Source organism: Opisthocomus hoazin, chromosome W (genome assembly GCF_030867145.1).
Source record: "Opisthocomus hoazin isolate bOpiHoa1 chromosome W, bOpiHoa1.hap1, whole genome shotgun sequence".
NCBI lineage: Eukaryota > Metazoa > Chordata > Aves > Opisthocomiformes > Opisthocomidae > Opisthocomus > Opisthocomus hoazin.
In genome coordinates, this window is record NC_134453.1 from 28139193 (window position 1) to 28157615 (window position 18423).

General features: G+C 47.1%; 1 protein-coding gene and 1 pseudogene across 1 annotated transcript in view; one reads left to right on the forward strand and one right to left on the reverse strand.

Annotated features, from left to right (window-relative positions):
- The window catches only part of LOC142365476 (ran-binding protein 3-like), a 158904-nt gene that overhangs the window by 120158 nt on the left and 20323 nt on the right, over positions 1–18423 (forward strand).
- Positions 8139–13461, reverse strand: LOC142365715 (uncharacterized; annotated as a pseudogene).

The window sequence follows — 18423 nt, forward strand, 5'->3', positions numbered from 1 at the left end:
CTACAGGATCAGAAAATTTTGTGAGTAGATTAGCGCTACCCTGTCTGTCCTCTCCACCTTCTCCGCTTTCTGATTCTCCTCCTGTTTACCCTCCTGCTACTGAACTCTTTCCTATGACTGTGACTCCTGTTCCTAACCCTGCTGCTCTGCAACCTGAGGCCCTGGTGGAGACCCCACCAGTATGAACCTTTTACCGGGACCAGCCTTGGAAACCGAGTGACTTAGCGTTGGGGTGTGTGGGTGGGTGGGTGTGGCGTGGTGTGTAAGATGCTCTGCCTGAGGGCAAACATGGAGAGGTGTGCCCAGCTATTCTCGAATGTATGTACGGAATATAATCTGAATTTGAGAGATGCTCAAATACCATTAATGGAACTTTTTCTGCTCTGGTGAAAGAGAAAAAATAATGACAAAGGATGCTGAATTAGCACGACAGGCAGAGGGAGGTTGAACCCCTCAGCCAGCAAATGACCCAAGTTGGAATCACAATGATGATGTAAATCGGGTGGCTTGTCAGACAGGATGCGCTTGCAATTAGTGTTTTGTGGACCGGGCAGGATCATGTGCCTGGGTGGCAAGGGGAGAATCTTCAGAAAATTTTGAGTATTGCTGTATTTGTATATGATGGGCATGAGGAGAGAGAGAAAGCTGAGCAGGTTAAAGAGAGGGAAAAAGTGAAAGAACAAGAAGTAAGCCTCTTGGGTGTAGTGTTAGTAAAAAATTTGCAAGTGGAAGACAGAGGCAGAGGGGAGAAGAGACTGGGAGCAGGAAACAGGTGGAAACTAGGGAGAAAAGCAAGAGGGATGGAAAGGAATGATGGAAGGGAGTGGAGCGAATGCTATTATTGTGGGAAGATAGGACACATACAGTGGGAATGTGTTATGGTTTGGCTACAGCCGGCAACAAAAGCGCCACGCGGCCGCCCCTCCCCCCGCCAGGGTGCGGAGGAGAATGGAAAGAAACAGGCAGAAACTGGTGGGTCGGGATAAGGGCAGTTTAACAGAACAGCAAACAAAGGGAACAGGAACAACGATACAGAAAAGGGGAATACACAACACAAACCGCACAACCCAGAGAGCCGCTCTCCTGCACTGCCGCTGCCACGCGCTCCCGAGCCGCGAGTGAGTTCCCGCTGCCCCGCTCCCCCCCACCGGAACCCAGCATGACGGCACATGGTATGGAATACCCTGCTCTGTTTGGCCAGGTTGGGTCAGCCTGCCCAGCTGTGTCCCTTCCCGGATTCCGGTGAAAATTAACCCTGTCCTGGCCGAACCCAGGACAGAATGCCCACTCTGGCTGCAGGAAAGGGCAAGAGAAGGGAACTATCATCAGGAAGAAGTAGCTAGGGAGGATATACAGTCACAGTGACTGGAAGAAGGGGTCCGTATGACTCTCGGGGGAGGGTTTGAGGAACTGGAACCTGGTAACACAATTAGATCAAAAGGGACATTTTAATGGAAAGGTGGGAGGTTGGGAAGTTGAATCCTTGGTAGATACAGGAGCTACATTATCACTTTTAAACTTTGTCCCAAAAGTGTCTAGGTCAGCAGACAAAGTGTTAATACATGGGGTCACAGGGGAAGGAGAAAGAAGTTTGAGTAAACCATTGTTGGTAACAATAGGGAATAAGAGCATATGATGAAGGTTCGTGTTGACATAAGACTCCCCAGCCTGTTGGGGAGAGATCTCTTACAGGCCCTAGATGTAGAGATACATCTAACCCCAGAGAGTGTGGACATAATAATAATGGGAACAAGTGTAATTAGTAGCGAATCTGAAACTGAACCACAAACGCTGGAGGTATTAGAATCTGTCCCAAGAAAATTATGGAGTGAAACAAGCACTGATGTGGGATTATTGCTTTCAGCACAACCGGTGGTGTGAGAAGCACAAAAGGCCTTGACTCTGTGTAAGCACTGCTCAGCAATAACTAGAACATCCCTGTATTATTGTTGCGAAATAATAGGGTACATGATGTGGTGTGGGAGGGTGGTGGAGAACTTCACAAAGATTAAGCAGAAAACAAAGGACTGACTATCAGAGGCCTCAGGCAAGAATACACCCAAGGACATACAACTAGCACATCCTAAAGAAGTGCAGATAAACCAGCAGACACCAAGATAAGGAACTTGATACATCCACAAACTGCTCAGTGAGTCAACTCATGACCATATATGGAAGGAAAGACTCAGAATTCATGGAAAGGACACTAAGAAGTACCACTTCTACAGCCACCAGGGACCACCAGAGACCATCGAGGACGTCATGGAAGCCCCACAGAGACCCAGGCTGCATGCGTACTGACTATGCAGATATGATAATTAGTTCCAGGAAATAGAATAAATATGTATGAATATTCTGGGAAACTTCATGCACATGTATGCAACAGGGTGATATAAGCTTGGGGTGAGGTGACATACGGCATGCACGTTAGGCGGAGCGATCCCCCATGCATCCAGCGCCATAATAAAGAATGCTACACTGGTGTTAAGTTTTACTCCTGGTTTCGGTGACAGTTTTGGCGACCCAGGTGGGACTCTGCTTTTGAATTTCGATGGATCTGCGGGATCACAGGACCTCCAGCTGGCACCGAGGGATTCTCGGGGAGAACGTCTGATGGAGCTGTACACAATGCATGGAAGATTGATCAAGAATAAGTGCGGGAACACAGAGATCTGAGCAGGCCACACGGGAAATAGTTATTGTGTGCATGAGTGGATGAAAGGGTCAGGCTGGAAAACCGCCTGGAGCACCTGGATGGTTGTTTGTGACTGAAGACAGTCACGAGGGATGATTGTGTGAGAAAGCTAACTCTTTCTGATTAGGGAGTGTGAGAAAGGAGGGAATCATCCTGTTTGGCCTCATAGCTCAGACTCATATCTGTGGATATAAATTACTTTCTTGACTGTTTTTGCGAGGTCGCTTGTTTGTTCATTTGTTAGCTTGCTTGTTCACTCGCTTGCTTGTTAGTTCGCTTGCTCGCTTGCTTGCTTGGCTTCGGAATAAAGGAAACTTGCCTTGAGAAGAGAGAAAGTCTGACTGATTTCTTCACCACATTTGGTGATTTCAGTCACTGCATTGGGCTGATTTCTTTGCTGCATTTGGTGCCCTGTGTGATCTCAAACGGCAATCACACAATCTGACGGGTGAGTAAAAACGTTTAATTATTTGTGGCCACATCCCAATACTGGGACAGTAGTGCTCATTGAATGAGATAACTACAGGATTGTATTAGTATGGGACAAACAGTTTCTCAAGAGCATAAGGTATATTTAAAAGTTGTACAGCAAGTTTTACGTGCTTCACAATATCATTTATCAAAAAAAAAAAGCTCAATTATTACTATAGATTAAAGAGAATTGTAACTGGTTTCCTAGTGAAGGCACCTTTGACAGCACAATATGGAAATGAGTTAGAGAACATCTACAAACTAGAAGTAAACTGGGTTTTGATTTACCAGATTCTATTATGGTGACGTGGCAATTTGTATACTCAGCTTCAGTACATTTACAGCCAGTGGAGACTGTTATACAGAAAGATATGGAGGAAGAACAGAATGTATATGAACACGTTGACAAAAATAACCCAGATGTTCCATTTGATCCAGGACCAATTGATCCTGAGCGTGAGCCTGATCTGTATCCCCCATTACCAGAAACACCTGTAAAACCTGACACTGCCTGTGGTAGCCACTACAACGCCGGGCGCGCGCCCCCCCCCCCCCCCCCCCCACTCAAAAACAGCTTCATAATGTATGGGGTTTGGTTTGTTTAAAGGGAAATTGGCACAATTTAGGAACTGAATTGGGAATTTGGGAATTGGTTTTAGGGTACTTACAAGTTGATACATATTGTTTTGAATGAGCTCTATGTGTATATATATATAAACATATTAGTTGAAGTAGTTTGCCTGTATATATTATTGTACTTAAGTAATACACAGTTTGTAGACAGAGGGATTTTAAAAAAGATCCCCTCTAGGATGTGTGTGTGTGTGTTGAGTTAACCGACCGGTGGAGAAGTTGAGAGGTTATTTTATTGTAACATGGGCTTCAGAGGGAGGTGATCCCCTCACAAGGAAGCAATTAATTGAATATTGTGATCATTGGTGGCCAATGAAGTACCATATGTTGATTTGTTCTGTAATGTTTGGTGAATGTTGTATGATTTGGACGATGGCGAGAAATAGCCTAAAAAAAAAAAGGAACTAAGAATTATGATACGCTGTTACAATTGATGCTGTTTTGTAGACAGTTAGAAAAGTATAAGAGATGAAAAGTTTAGCCTGGTATTGAAAAAGACAGAGGAAAATCCCTCTGGATTTTATGAATGGTTGTGTGAAGTGATTAGGACAGAAAGGTATCAAGTTACAGGCTTCTTTGCTAGCTGCTGCTTTGAATGGAAAAAGAAGAGGAATACTTAGAAGTCAAGAGACAGAAAGACAGAATGAAAAGGGGGAGGGGGAGGGAACAGGGTAGTCTTCCCCAGCAAAGAAGGGCAAGTAAGTAGAAAAAATTTCGAGAAAGTAGAAATGGACTCCGAGGAAGACGACAAAGTAGAGGTCTTCCTAATCCTATAGTGAGGAGAAATCAATGCGCTTATTGTAAAAAAGACGGACACTGGAAAACAAACTGACTGCCCTTCCTTACAGGGAACAGAAAGAGCCGACTCTGCTTTAACAACAATAAATGCAGTTAACACTGAGGAATGAAGGAGACCTGAGGAATCTTTCCCAGCAGAACCTCTGGTTAAAATACAGCTGCGGGAAGATCACACTGAAATAGAAGTCTTAGTAGACACTTGGGCTGATTACTTGGTTTTGAATGAAACAGGTTTTGAATGAAGCAGGTTTTGAATGAAACAGGTTTTGAACTTAGTAACAAGAAAATCAAAGCTGTTGGTGCGACTGGTAATGCTGAAACTAGGCTATTCTTTAAGCCTTTAATATTTCAAATGGTAGTTGCTGCTGCAATAGAACCAACAAGAAACAGATTTAGTCAAAGTATTATCTATCATTATATGGATGATATTTTGATTTGTGCAGAGAAAAACGACTCTTTGAATGACACAGTAGCACATTTAGTATGGTCTTTAGAGGCCTGTGGTCTGCAGATTGCAACTGAGAAAATAAAGTCCTCATCACCTTGGAAATATCTCAGTTGGATTCTTACTGGAAGAAATATAAAACCACAAAGATTGCAATTGAACACTAATGTGCGCACTTTAAATCAGTTACAGAAACTCTTAGGAACGATCAACTGGGTCTGCCCTATGCTTGATATCGCTAATCATGAACTGACCCATCTCTTTAATACATTAAGAGGAGACAGTGACCTGACATCCCCACGCACATTATCATTGGAAGCAAAGCAGGAGTTGAATTTGGTAGCTGATAAAATAGCTGATTTGCAGGCTGATCGTATTCATCCTAATTTACCAATGCGTCTGTTCCTTATGGAAACCAAAGCTCAGCCAGTGGGGGTCATTGGACAAACTGAAACAAATGAAAAAAGAGTCTACTATCTGGAATGGGTATTTTTGCCAAATACATTGCAAAAAACGATTTCACTTTTCCTTCAACTTGTTATTCTGTTGATCAGGAAAGGAAGAGAATGAGTTCAAACCTTAACAGGAAATGATCCTGACTGCATATATCTGTCAATTTCAAAACAAGATTATGACTTTTGTCTTATGAATTCACTTTCAATGCAAATTGCCATGGCTGATTTTTTCGGTCAGATTTTATTTACACTAACACCTTGTAAATTGTTACAGAATTTAAAGCAATTTTCTATTCATCCTAAGACAGTTATTTAATTTGGACTGATTCCACAAGCTCGTACAGTGTTCGTAGATGGATCAGGAAAATCTCAGAAGGCAGTACAGGCGTGGAAGGAGCAAGGTGAATGGAAACATAAAGTTCATATCATAGAAGGTTCAGCACAGTTTGTGGAACTAGGGGCAGTGTGGGAAACCATATAATTTGAGACAGAACAGCACTGTCTCATGACCCTGAAAGATCAGCATGTCCTGTGCCTCCCTTCTCTGTTCTCAGGAGATAAGCTGTTTTCACACATCCAGCTGCAAAAGATCCTGGAAAACAGCAACTGTGAACTGGCATTCGCAAAGCCACGAATCCAAAGCTGATTGTCTCTAGTAACTATTGTATTAGTATATAAGGTATTCACTTGAGCAATAAAGGGATTGTGACTGAGAACAAGAGTGGGGTCCGTGAAGTCATTCACCACAGATGGCGCCCAACATGGGTTTTCGAACATGAAGATATGTGGATATAAAGATATTTGGACATGAAGATATTCAGAGCTGAAGATTATTACCGGTGGTGAACCGCAGCTGGGACCAAGAGGAGAGACATATGCACGCATGTACACACACAAGAGGAGACATCACCCTTCACTGGACGATTGAGGTGAGCCGCTGCAGATTTATAAGATGGGACAGTCAGCTACAAAGGAGCAAAAGCTCCATCAAGAGATTTTACAGAGAATTTTGAAAGAACAAGTGTTTGTGGTATCAGTTACAAAGTTGGTTAAATTGTTAGTTTGGATAAGAGACTATCACTTGTGGTACCCTTCCTCGGGTTCATATGATAGCTCGTTGTGGGCAAAGGTTGGGGAGGAATTGCAGACAAAAAAGGACTTGCGGCTTGAAGTCCTTGACAAAATCATTATGACTTGGAAAACAGTGTATACAGCTTTAAATGCTCTAAAACCCGCAGAAACTATCTTACAAGCGTTGGCTGCCCCTCCTCCCGTTCTCGCAAAAGCAGGAACAGACCGAGCTGCAGTCTTTTGAAACATTTAGTCCTACGTACGATGAAATCCCTAACTCAACACAGGGAATGTGGGGGGTAGATCCACCAGAACCTGATGAACCTTTTGATCCCGGAGAAATAGACACCAAGGACGGACCTGATTTATACCCACTGCTAACTCCGGTGAAGGTTACAGCAACCCCTGCCCCCACAGCAGATGAAATTTTACAGGCACAACGACAAAAATCAGTATCGCATATGTCACTTATTAAACCCCCCCCCCTTTTGCTCCTAAACTGCTCCCTTCTGCTCCTACACCCCCCCTTTTTGCTCCTACACAGCCTCTGGCTCGTACAGGACCATTGAATGTTGTCGGACGGTGTCCCGATCCGATATCGGGGAGGTTTCAACGCGATCCCAGGAGACGAGATTAAGATGCAAACGCAGTCATATGCCGTGCAACCTTGTAAACTTTATTTTCGGTGAACCGGGAATCGGAGGTCTGGCGGGGACGGCGGGGGGGGGGGGGCAGAGAAGACGAGACGGGAAAAAAAAAAAAGGGTAAAGTCGGAAAAACCCCAACGGGGTGCCATAAGCAGATGGTCCAGCTGTCTCCCTTGGAGATTGAAAATGAGTTGTGTCCTTGTCGCCAAAAGGGCTAAAAAACTCAGTGGGGCTGTCGTTTATGCGGCCAGTGCAGTACCAGGCGCCAGAATCATTTTTCCACTCACACACTTGACTATAGGGGTAATAATTGGACCGTTGGAGGAAGGTTTCATTTTTGCTTGACCAGTATCCCTTAAATCCCCGACTGTGCCCGGCTTCATCAAGCCACATTCATATGCGGACACCTCTATCTTTATCAACTAGCTTATGGGTGAGTGTCCATTTGCACTTGCTTTCCCCAACATGGATCCCTCCCTCCTGGACACGGTTTAAACAATAGCGCCCGACAGCTGGAAACTGAATTGGCCATGTTCCGCTATCACCCCAAGTAGCATTCGTGGTCTCACTGTAATTGCTCACAATCTGGGCTGGGGTGAGGGGTGTAGACGTCCATGGCCAGCTCGATAACCCCAGGGGTCCACCACAGACCCAACAGTGACTCAGATTAAAAGTTCGACTTACAGCCTTGGCTAACAATGCAAACTCATTGTCCTTAAAGGGATCGTAGGGATCAGTGGGAGGTGGAGGAAGTGGTTTTCCATGGCTTCCATAGATGCATCCCCAAACTAGTATGACCAACAATAACGTGCGCATTCTGATTAAGTCACAATCTGTGTCCATTTTGCTTCCTCCGGGAGGGTGTTTCTGGGTCAGTTGTTCCTTCCTGGAAAGTAAGAACAGAAACAAACTCGCTTCTCGGGTCAGAAGGAAGGAATAATCCACTTAGTGTGAATCTTATGGACCTTCCCACAAGTGTCTCTCGCCTTCCAAATATATTTGTTCCCCGGGGTGTCCAATACCAACGGTACTGCTCCCACAGTGGGGAGTTCAACCAGGACAGGTTGCCCGGGGAAATGGGATGGGTTGTTAGAGTGACCAGGGCCATGCGAGGTGGGCATAATTGTTGGTGCCTGGGGGCAAAACGCTGTAATCTTTGGGCATCCATTTGTTCCCCAGCGGCTATTGACACTGGTCACTGCGTCCCCCACCCGCTCGGCCCATCCTGATTTGTGTGGTTTCAGAAATCGCTTTAGTAAACCATTTGTTCTTTCCACGATCCCATTTGCTTGCGGGTAGTATGGTGTGTGGAACACCCATGAAATTCCCTCTTGGGCCGCCCATTCTTGAACTATTTTAGCTGTGAAGTTTGAACCATTGTCCGATTGAATCGATTGCGGTTTAGGGAAGGTCCCAAACCATCCTTTCAGGGCCTTCACAGTATTCTCCCCTGTCGCCTTGGCACATGCCTTGGCCTGTACTAGTCCAGACACTATTTCAACACCCACCAATATATAACATTTTCCCTCTGATTTTCGAAACGGACCAATGTAATCAACCTGCCAGGCCTCCCACAAACCTTTTCCTTCTCTTAAGTGCAAGGGGTCATTTTCCAGGGGGTGTCTGTCCAAACGGACACGACACTGTTCACAAGAGGATATACATGTTTTGCATTCCTCCCTGGTAACTGGCCACCCTCGAGCTTGCGCCTCACGAAATAAATCATTTATCCCTGAATGTTTCCGTTTTATATGCAGCCATTCTAATAAATGTTCCCAATTTTCTGTTATTTGGGTGCTCTGCAGAGGAGCTAGTCGAGCTAGTTCGTCCGCTTCAGCATTCCATCGGTTCACCGGGGTGTCACTTTGTTGGTGGGATGCAACCCATGCCACTGCAAACTTCCCACATTTAGCAATTGCAAGAATATCTTGCCATTTTTCCTTTTGCCATATCGGTATCCTGTTAACCTCCCATTCATTCTGTTCCCAGAATGGCAGCCACTCTGTGCAGCCTTTAAAAACCGCATAGGAGTCAGTATAAATATATACAGGGGAAGCAGCTTGGGCCTCATGCTGGAATACACTCCACACTGCAGTTAGCTCTCCCACCTGCACGCTGCCCTCCCCTTCAGTAATGATTTGTTCCTTAGTCCCGACCTGAAGTGCCACAGCTCGATACTTCCAAATCTTTCCTTCTCGCTTCGACGAAGCATCTGTAAACCATACGTTCTGCAACTGTTCAGAAAATGAGGGAGCTGTTTGTATCACAGGAGCAAGCTGGGGCGCATCCTTATCTAGGTCTGCCTCATCCTGTATATTCAACACTTTAGTAGCCTCTTCAGATATAGAAAAGATCTCACAATAATGCTGTATTTGGGCATACCATTTCCGTACAGAGGCTCTTTGAGCCACCCCGTCAGGGGGTGGGGTTCCTGTTAAAACTGCTTTGGTCACTTTAAATGGGCCCCAAAGGATTATGGGCTGCTGTCGGATAGTTCGTTCAGCCTCTCTCAAAGCCAGACTAACTACAAATAGGCCCTTTTCCCAAGCTGTGTACTTTTTTTCAGCATCCTTGAAACTACGTAAATAGAACCCGATGGGCCGAATGGACCCCTCTGGTCCCTTTTGCCACAAATGAACTGAGAGCCCGGTCTGAGCAAACCCCCATTTGATTTGGACTGGGTCTGTCACCGAAAATCCAGGAATAGACCTCGTAACACCAATGTAGTGTTAAAAGGCAGGCATTCTTTATTGCGACGTCGGATGCACGGGGGATAATTCCGCCGAACGTGCATACCCCATACCCTTTCCGTGCAGTCTATATAGATCAAAATATACGTATTCATCTGATTACATAAGCCCTTCCTTTCATAGTCAAATCAGTCCATTTCCATACACTCCTCCCACCCGCGCTTGCGCAGTGCCTCCTAGTGGTGGTCATCGGGGGTCCCAAGATGAAGGCTTATCCTCTTCATCACAGTTTCTGCGCAAACTCAGTCCTCTTCTGGCTCTTGTCCCTGCGGCACGGGTCGTCTTGACCAGTTCTAGGCACCTGCTGGTTTTAATTAAAACTAACTTCTTTGGGGGGAGATGTATGACTTTTTGCTTCAGTTAATTCACACAATAGATAGGTACCACAAATACACCTGCAACTATTTGGTAACGCTATTTCTATTAAAAATCTCTCTTCACCATTATTGTTTAACATTAATGATTACCTAGGGACTAAACCCTCTGTTCCCAGACCTAATGTCCAGATGGGCAGGGCTGTACAAGGGACATAGCAGCATTGTTCGTGCTTTATGATTAACTAATTCCATCACCTTGGTTACAGGTCCACTGGATGGATAGGTCCAAGGGCTTGGTAGGCATTTGCCTCAAACACCAACAGCCATAATGCCTCATTGTGGACCTGGGTCCACTCCCATTGGGCCTTTTTCCGCAGTAAATCATACAAAGGTCTAGCGATAATCAAAAAGTTAGGGATACGTTTTCTCCAGAACACGAGCAGTCCTAATGCATGTTGCAGATCTTTCTTTGATTCTGGCATTTTAATTAGGTCGAGGGAGGACAGAGTATCAGGGGGGATACAAGTCATTCCCCCCCTCCACCAGATTCCCCAAAATTTCATTTCACTAGCAGGGGCTTGTATCTTTTCGGACAGAATCGTCAATCCTATATGTTCTAAATGGGTAATAATGTCCCGCTGTGCCTCCTTAACTTCCTCTATCTGACTCCCTCCCACAAGCACATCATCTATATACTGATAAATCTTCACCCCCGCTTGTATGGGGATCGCTTCCAATTCCTGCGCTAGAGCATGGTGAGCTAACGTGGGAGAGTGCTTATAGCCCTGGGGAAGCCGCGTGAAAGTGTACTGCTGTCCCTCCTGGGCGAAAGCAAAACGGCTCTGATCTTCAGGTTGAAGGAGAACCATAAAGAACATATCCTTAACATCAATAGTTGCCAGAATCGGGTGCGCTGCTCCTGAATGGTGCTAATGAGCTCGGCAATGTTGGGCACAGCAGCAGTTAACGGTCCGGTATTAGCATTCAAACGGCGGTAATCGACCGTTAACCGCCACTTTCCATTAGGTTTTCGCACCGGCCAGACCGGGGAATTGTAAGGCGAGTGGGTGGGAACCACCACTCCTTGTTCCCGCAGCTCTGCCGGCACCGGGGCTGTGCCCGCCCTGGCTCCCAGCGGCAGCGGGTAGGGTTTCACATTCGTTAATTTAGAAGGGAGGAGGGCAGGCGCCGCTTGTAGCAGACGCGCCTCCGCGCTGGGGGTTTTAGCCAATTGTCTAATTTGGGGGGCACCGAAGGACCACGAATTTCCCTGGGTATCACGCCACTGTTTACCCTTTAAAACATCCATGCCTAAAAGGTTCATTTGGAAAGGTCCCACAGCTACCATGGTGTCCACGGGGTCTTCCTCCCCCGGCAGCCATAATGTCACCGGAGTCATGGGCACTGTCTGGGTTTTCCCCAAGGCGTTTAAAACTATCAGGCTTTTGGACGGGACCGAAATTCCACACCGTTCCGCCTCGACCCGGCTTAGCGCAGTAATTTGTGCTCCGGTGTCAACCAAAAAGGTTACCGGTCTCCTCTTTGGCCCTACCGCCACCGTAATCAATAAATCCCCTTTGTTATTGCAGGTGAGCTGTCTTACAAACATCCACCCTCCGCCTCCCCCCTCACCCTGGGGGAGCGGAGGATTTAGTTTCCCACCAGCTTCTTCCCTATTTTGCTCCCCCCTCAGATCCACCAAGGGTGGGGCACTAGGACCTGGCTCAGAACCGATTCCTCGCCCTGACCATCTCTGCACAAGCTGTTCCAGCTTCTTGGTCGGGAGTCCATCCATGAGGTCCCGGGGAATGCCCTTCTGAAGCCCTAACTGCCAGAGTCCCTGCCGATTCAGGGGCTTTCCTTTCCCGGCCAGATCCGGGCTTCTCCCCGAGAAAAACGACTGCCCACTCCCTCGCACTGCGGCTCGCACGGCTCTGGTTTCAGCCCTTCGATATGGCTGGTTAACAGGTCCGTATCTCCTCCCATAGTTAATCAGCTCTTGGGCTATCTCCCCCCACGTCCACACTTTCCTCCCCGCCCACCGACGGTCGGGGGCCGCCCCCCCCTCCAGGGCAGCCGCGATTCTCTCCTCGCTGGGGGTGTTTTGAATCCTCCCCTGCAGCTGGATCCCTATGGGTTTCAGGGAATCAGGAAGCCCCCGTATTAGGGGAGTCATTCTTTCGGGGTCTGCCGGCAGCAGCATCGGGGAGCTCAGATTAGGCTTGAGTTCCCGATCATACATCATCTGAAGGCAAGCCGCTTTCTGCACACTTTCCAGCAACTGATCTGTCGTGCCCGTTATGGCCAGGGGATCCCCCCTCTCCAGCGGGTTCAACCCCCCCGCCCAGTACGCGGCCCTCTGAGTCAGCGATCACGGGGCTCGGCGATCGCCGGTGGTTAAGAACACGCCCGGGCCCCAGTACCCTTCCGCTTCCCTTTCCGACAACAAGATCCCGTCCCCCCCCCCCCGACAGGGACACCCTCCAGACATATTCGGTCTCCGATTCTCTCGCGGTTCTCGCAAAATCTTTTCGCAGCTTTGCCAATTCGGTTGCCGCAAAAGGGGTTTCTTTAGTGATAACCTGGGGACGATTATCACCGTCGTCTTCATATACGAATTCCGTTTTAACCAACGGGTACATGTGTGGGGGGCTGCCTGCGGTCTCTTTTGCTCCCTTCAAGTCCCCCTGGGGATAGATCGATCGTATCCCTTTCTCTGCCCGCGCTACTTCTGTTTCCGCCAAGGAGTCTGAGTCCCTCAGGAGCTGATTCCTTAACTCCTCCTTCAATATTACGTTTTGGCACCTCTCCTCCTCCAGCAGCCACTTATTTTCCCGCAACTGTTCCCGCAGCGTTTCTACCACCGCTTGCAGAGAATCTACCACCGCCTCAGCCTGACCAGACCTCCTGTTCCTTTCCTCCACTGCAGCAGCCAAACTCGCTCCCAACACCGCACAGATGATCGTTTTTCCCTTCCCCCTCTTAACTCTGGCTTCTTTTTGCAACACTTTCATTCTGTCTACCACACTCTGTAACCGAAACCAATGGTCCCTCGCCCAGCCTTGCCCCTGGAGCGAGGGACGAGCTCAGTGAGCCTCTAGAAAGTCATACAGCCTCTCTGCTTCCTCAGCCCGCACAGACACACAATCACACGTGTCGGCTGCCTGCAGGGCAGCCATTTTCCTACAAAGGGGATGTCGTCCTGGGAGGGCCACGCTTTGAAATCCGAGCTTCCCCTATACGCTCCCGGGAGGCCAAAACGTAATCTAAAGCACAAAATTCCCACAAAGTTCCTACAAAAATTCCTACAAAGGGGATATCGTCCTGAGAGGGTCACACCTTAAAGTCCAAGTTTCCCCTATGCACTCCCAGGAGGCCAAACCATACACTAATACACAAGTCTGTGATAAGAGCAGTACAAAAGGAAACCGCCATTCACGCCTTCCTCACACTTCGTTCGCCCTCATTCACAGGCGATCACAGAGCGCACCACAGGAAGGAGGCACGGCACTCTCCTCTCCAGGGATCCTGTCCGTGACGCCAATAAAAATGCCCCGATCCGATATCGGGGAGGTTTCGATTCGATCCCAGGAGACGAGATTAAGATGCAAACGCAGTCATATGCCGTGCAACCTTGTAAACTTTATTTTCGGTGAACCGGGAATCGGAGGTCTGGCGGGGACGGCAGCGGGGGGGGGGGGGGGGGGGGGGGCGGAGAAGACGAGACAGGAAAGAAAAAAAAAAAAAGGGTAAAGTCGGAAAAACCCCAGCGGGTGAGGAAAAGAAGTGCGGGGAGGGAGAGGATCAGTTACCACCACCACGGATTCGACGATGTCCAGCGATGTCCAGTCGGCTCAGTCTCTGTGCAGGCGTGGAGCCCCGGCGAGAGTAGGGCCCAGCAGCCAGGCGGTGAGGAGGAGACCAAGAGGGCAGCGAGGAGAGCAAGAGAGCGGCGAGGAGCATGTGCTGCCCTTTTATAGGGGCATTTGCGCATGCGCAGAGCATGTCTGCATACATGCAGTTCCTGCCATGCGTGCTGCCCGCTTAGACAAGTCCGTTTTTGCCTGTCCATGGGCTACTCTGTGCGCAAGCGCTTTTCTGCAGGTCATTGTGGCAGCTTCCTTCCAGAGGCCAGCAAGAGATGGCAATATCAATGTCGAGACAAAACCAGTTTGTAGCGGTCTTCTACAGACGGTCGAACGTATTGTTAGATAAATGTAGGACTGATGCGCTCTGCAAAGGAGATGTTTCTATCCTTAAAGCTATGCCTGTAGTATATAAGCCTAACCAACCCCCAGAGTATGCTTACTTACCATACGAGGCTATTAAGGAGGTTCGTAAATCCATACCAGAATATGGTCTCCAGGCTTCGTTTACTGTGAACCTCATACAGGCTATAGGAGAATCTTATGTCATGACCCCTTCTGATTGGCGATCAATACTTAGCATGGTTCAGTCATCTGCAGAATATACCATCTGGGCATCAGAATATAAGGAACTTGTAATAGTGCAAGTTATGGAGAATATTTCTGCTGGATTAGGTATTGGAGAAAATGAGTTGCTGGGTCAAGATAATTACGCCACGGGGGGAGCACAAGCGACACTGCCAAGACTGGTATTTCTGCAAGCCGCGGATTTAACTTTCAAGGCCTTGCGAAAGGTGCCAGATCTTGGCCGGCAAGAAATGTCTTTCTTATCAATTCGACATGGATCTCAGGAACCCTATGTTCAGTTTTTAGATTGGTTACAAACTGCTATTATGAGACAAATTGAACAAGAGGAAGTCGCTGAGATCTCGCTATTTCATCTTGCAACCAAAAAGGTACAACAGGGTCCCTCTACAGCAGTCGGCGTACCTGAACTGAGATCAAAGCAGGGTGAACGCCAGCCCAAAGCCACGCAGTCCCTCCGACACAGCACAGCCCGCAGCGCCAGCAGCCACTGCACCAGACGGGTCAGCGAACCTCACACCTGCTGGGGCACACGGCCCCCCGCTTGCTGCCCCTTCCCACCGAGGCGCCGGGCTCCCCTCCATCGGCAACCGGTGGCACGGCCCGGCCCCCCCCCCCCCCCGGCATGTCTGCCCGACCTGGAGCGACCCAGAAGCGGTGCGGCGAGAACCGTTTTCCTTACATTCAAGCCCTTGGTTGGAAAAAGTGTGTACAATTCAATTACTGCAGTAGAATTCCTTGTGGACAAACAGCTGGCGTTAGGTCACCTAGTACCATCTACCAGACCACGGAACACCCCTAGATTTGTCATTCCAAAGAAGTCTGGTAAATGGAGATTATTACAAGATCTGCAGGCTATAAATGCGGTAACGAGCCCAACGGGGCCACTAGAGTCTGGTTGTCCCTAACCCAACTATGATTCCAGAAGATTGGCCTCTTTTTGTTATTGATTTAAAGGACTGGTTTTTTACAATTTTTTTTACACCCTGATGATTGTGCTCATTTTGCATTTTCTGTGCCTTCAATTAACAACAGCAAACCCATGCAGTGACACCATTGGGTCATTCTGCCACAGGGCATGATGAATAGCCCCACGATTTGCCAGATAGTCGTGTATGCAGCACTAAAAGAAGTACGGCAATCTTTCAATCAGATCTACTTACATCATTATATGGATGACATCCTCCTTGCTGCCGAAACACAAAATGTACTGCTCACTGCTTTTGCTAAATTAGAATCGTCATTAAAGATCTATGGGTTACAGATAGCCCCGGAAAAGATGCAGACAGAGCAGCCCTGGAAGTATCTAGGATGGAAACTTTTTGCTTCACAAGTGTTCCCACAACCATTGCGTATTGTTGACCAAGTCACCACTCTTCATGATCTACAAAAATTATTAGGAACAACTAATTTGGTACGACCCCTTTCAGGCATCACAACTGAAGAGTTGTCCCCTCTATTCACCTTGTTGAAAGGGGACTCAGATTTGTTATCTTCCAGGAGATTGACGCCAGAAGCGAAAACTGTCTTGCAGAAAGTTTTGGATAAAATTGCAACTGCCTTTGCCTCCAGAATCAATGTCAAGTTACCAATAGATTTCTATATAATTTACGCTTCTTTCCAGCCTTATGCTCTTTTATGTCAGTGGTGTGTTTAACATGCAGGAGTTGAAGACTCTGGAATGGATCTTTTTGTCTCATACACCCATGAAAACATTAACCGCAAAGGTAGATATGATAGCGTCCTTAATAGCACAAGGTCTGAATCGCTGTCAGCAATTGACAGGACATGATCCTGATGTTATTTACTTGCTGCTGGCTAAAGATGACTTTGTGGTATTAAACAGGGAATCCTTATCGCTGCAAGCTGCTCTAGCTGATTATTTCAATGCCATACGTTACACCCTTCTGTAACATAAGCTGTTACATTCCCTCTCTCAAATTCCATTGCAGCCAAAGAACTGATGTGTTCCTGTTCCTATTAAAGGAGCACGAACAGTGTTTCTGGACGGATCAGGGAAAACACACAAAGCTGTGGTTGTGTGGAAACAAACAGATTCGTCAGATTGGCAATCATCTATTTTAATCGTTGAAGGATCCACACAAATTGTTGAACTATCAGCGGCCTTGCATGCCTTTGAATTGTTTTTGACTGAACCACTCCATGTTGTCACAGATTCTGCATATGTTGTTCAATGCATTGAAGATGCAGTGAGAAAAGAGGTCAATAACAAACAACTTTTTTCTTGCTATTGAAATTAGCTACACTACTTAAAAATCGTGTACATTTATATTTTATAATGCATATACGGTCACATACTACTCTACCAGGACCAACAACTGAAGGAAATGCTGTAGCAGATAAATGGACAATGGCAGCAGTACTACCACACAGTTTTGAGCAAGCCCGATTATCTCACGACTTCTTTCATCAAAATGCCTCTTCCTTGCATAAACAATTTGCTTTGTCCCGAGGGCAAGCTGCAGAAAGTGTCCGTGCGTGCCCTGACTGTCAACATATTACACCCGTATCATCGTATACAGGAGTGAACCCTCATGGTTTACAAGCTAATGAGTTGTGGCAGAGTGCTGTTACACATATATCAACATTTGGCCGACTGCCTTATGTACATGTTAGTGTGGATACTTTCTCAGGGTTTCTGGTAGCCACTGCACATATGGGAGAAAACCACAAGGGTTCACTCCTGTATATGATGATACGGGTTGCTTCGGATAAAGAACAGATGACCCCCTTGAGCACATACCAAGCATGTCAAACTGCTGAGTCCCGCTTCTGATGATACGACATTCCATGCCAAGAGCCAATCGATACATAATAATTGACTTAGTCCCACCTCACAAAAAGATTTTCAAAAGTATAAAAATTGGCACTTGAAAACTCTCTTTGGGGAGAAGGAGCCAAGCGAAAACTTTAACTGACGGACGGGTTGATGGGCCTGAACCTCTCTTCCCCCCCCCAAGAAGGGATGCCTTTTTGGTAAGAGTCACGCCTCTGACTTTGTCAGACGTATCCCTGGGAACACATTGTTAACTAAAGCACTAAACCATTACTTTGAGCTCAACTTCTGTAGACAGTGCATTTATCAACGACAATCCTGAATCTGTGATACCTATCGCCTGAATAAATTACCTATTGTTTCAGCTTTGCACAGCTGTTTCAGTGAAAGTCCTTGGAGGGTCTCTGACAGGCAGGTTGAATCTGAGAAGTGACTATATACTTAACCCTTTAGACATAAACCGTTGACCAAGTCTGGGACTAGGAGTTGATCCAGCTGCACCTAGACTCCTCTCTCAGAGAAGAGTTTAGAATGCAAGGGGGTCTGCTCTGAACTTCGTGACTCAATGAGACGGCTCTCCTTTTGCTGCTTATCAGACTCCCTTACCCCTTTTAACTCGACACCCTTTCAACATGGTAAACAGAGGGGACAACTCTTCAGTCGTGATGCCAGTATTTTAACCTTTCAACAAAGAGTCAACAACATCATGTAGAAAGATCATCTGAACCATAGAAGGATCAACATTCTGAGGTTCTAACACCTGGTCGTTCATAACCACCATAGTGCGGGTGAAGAGGTCATGGCGGGTGATGATGCCGGTGAACCACTGGGTGGCGGAGTCCTGGCGTTACACGCGCACCCTGTACCCATTCAGTGAGCATGGACCTTGCATC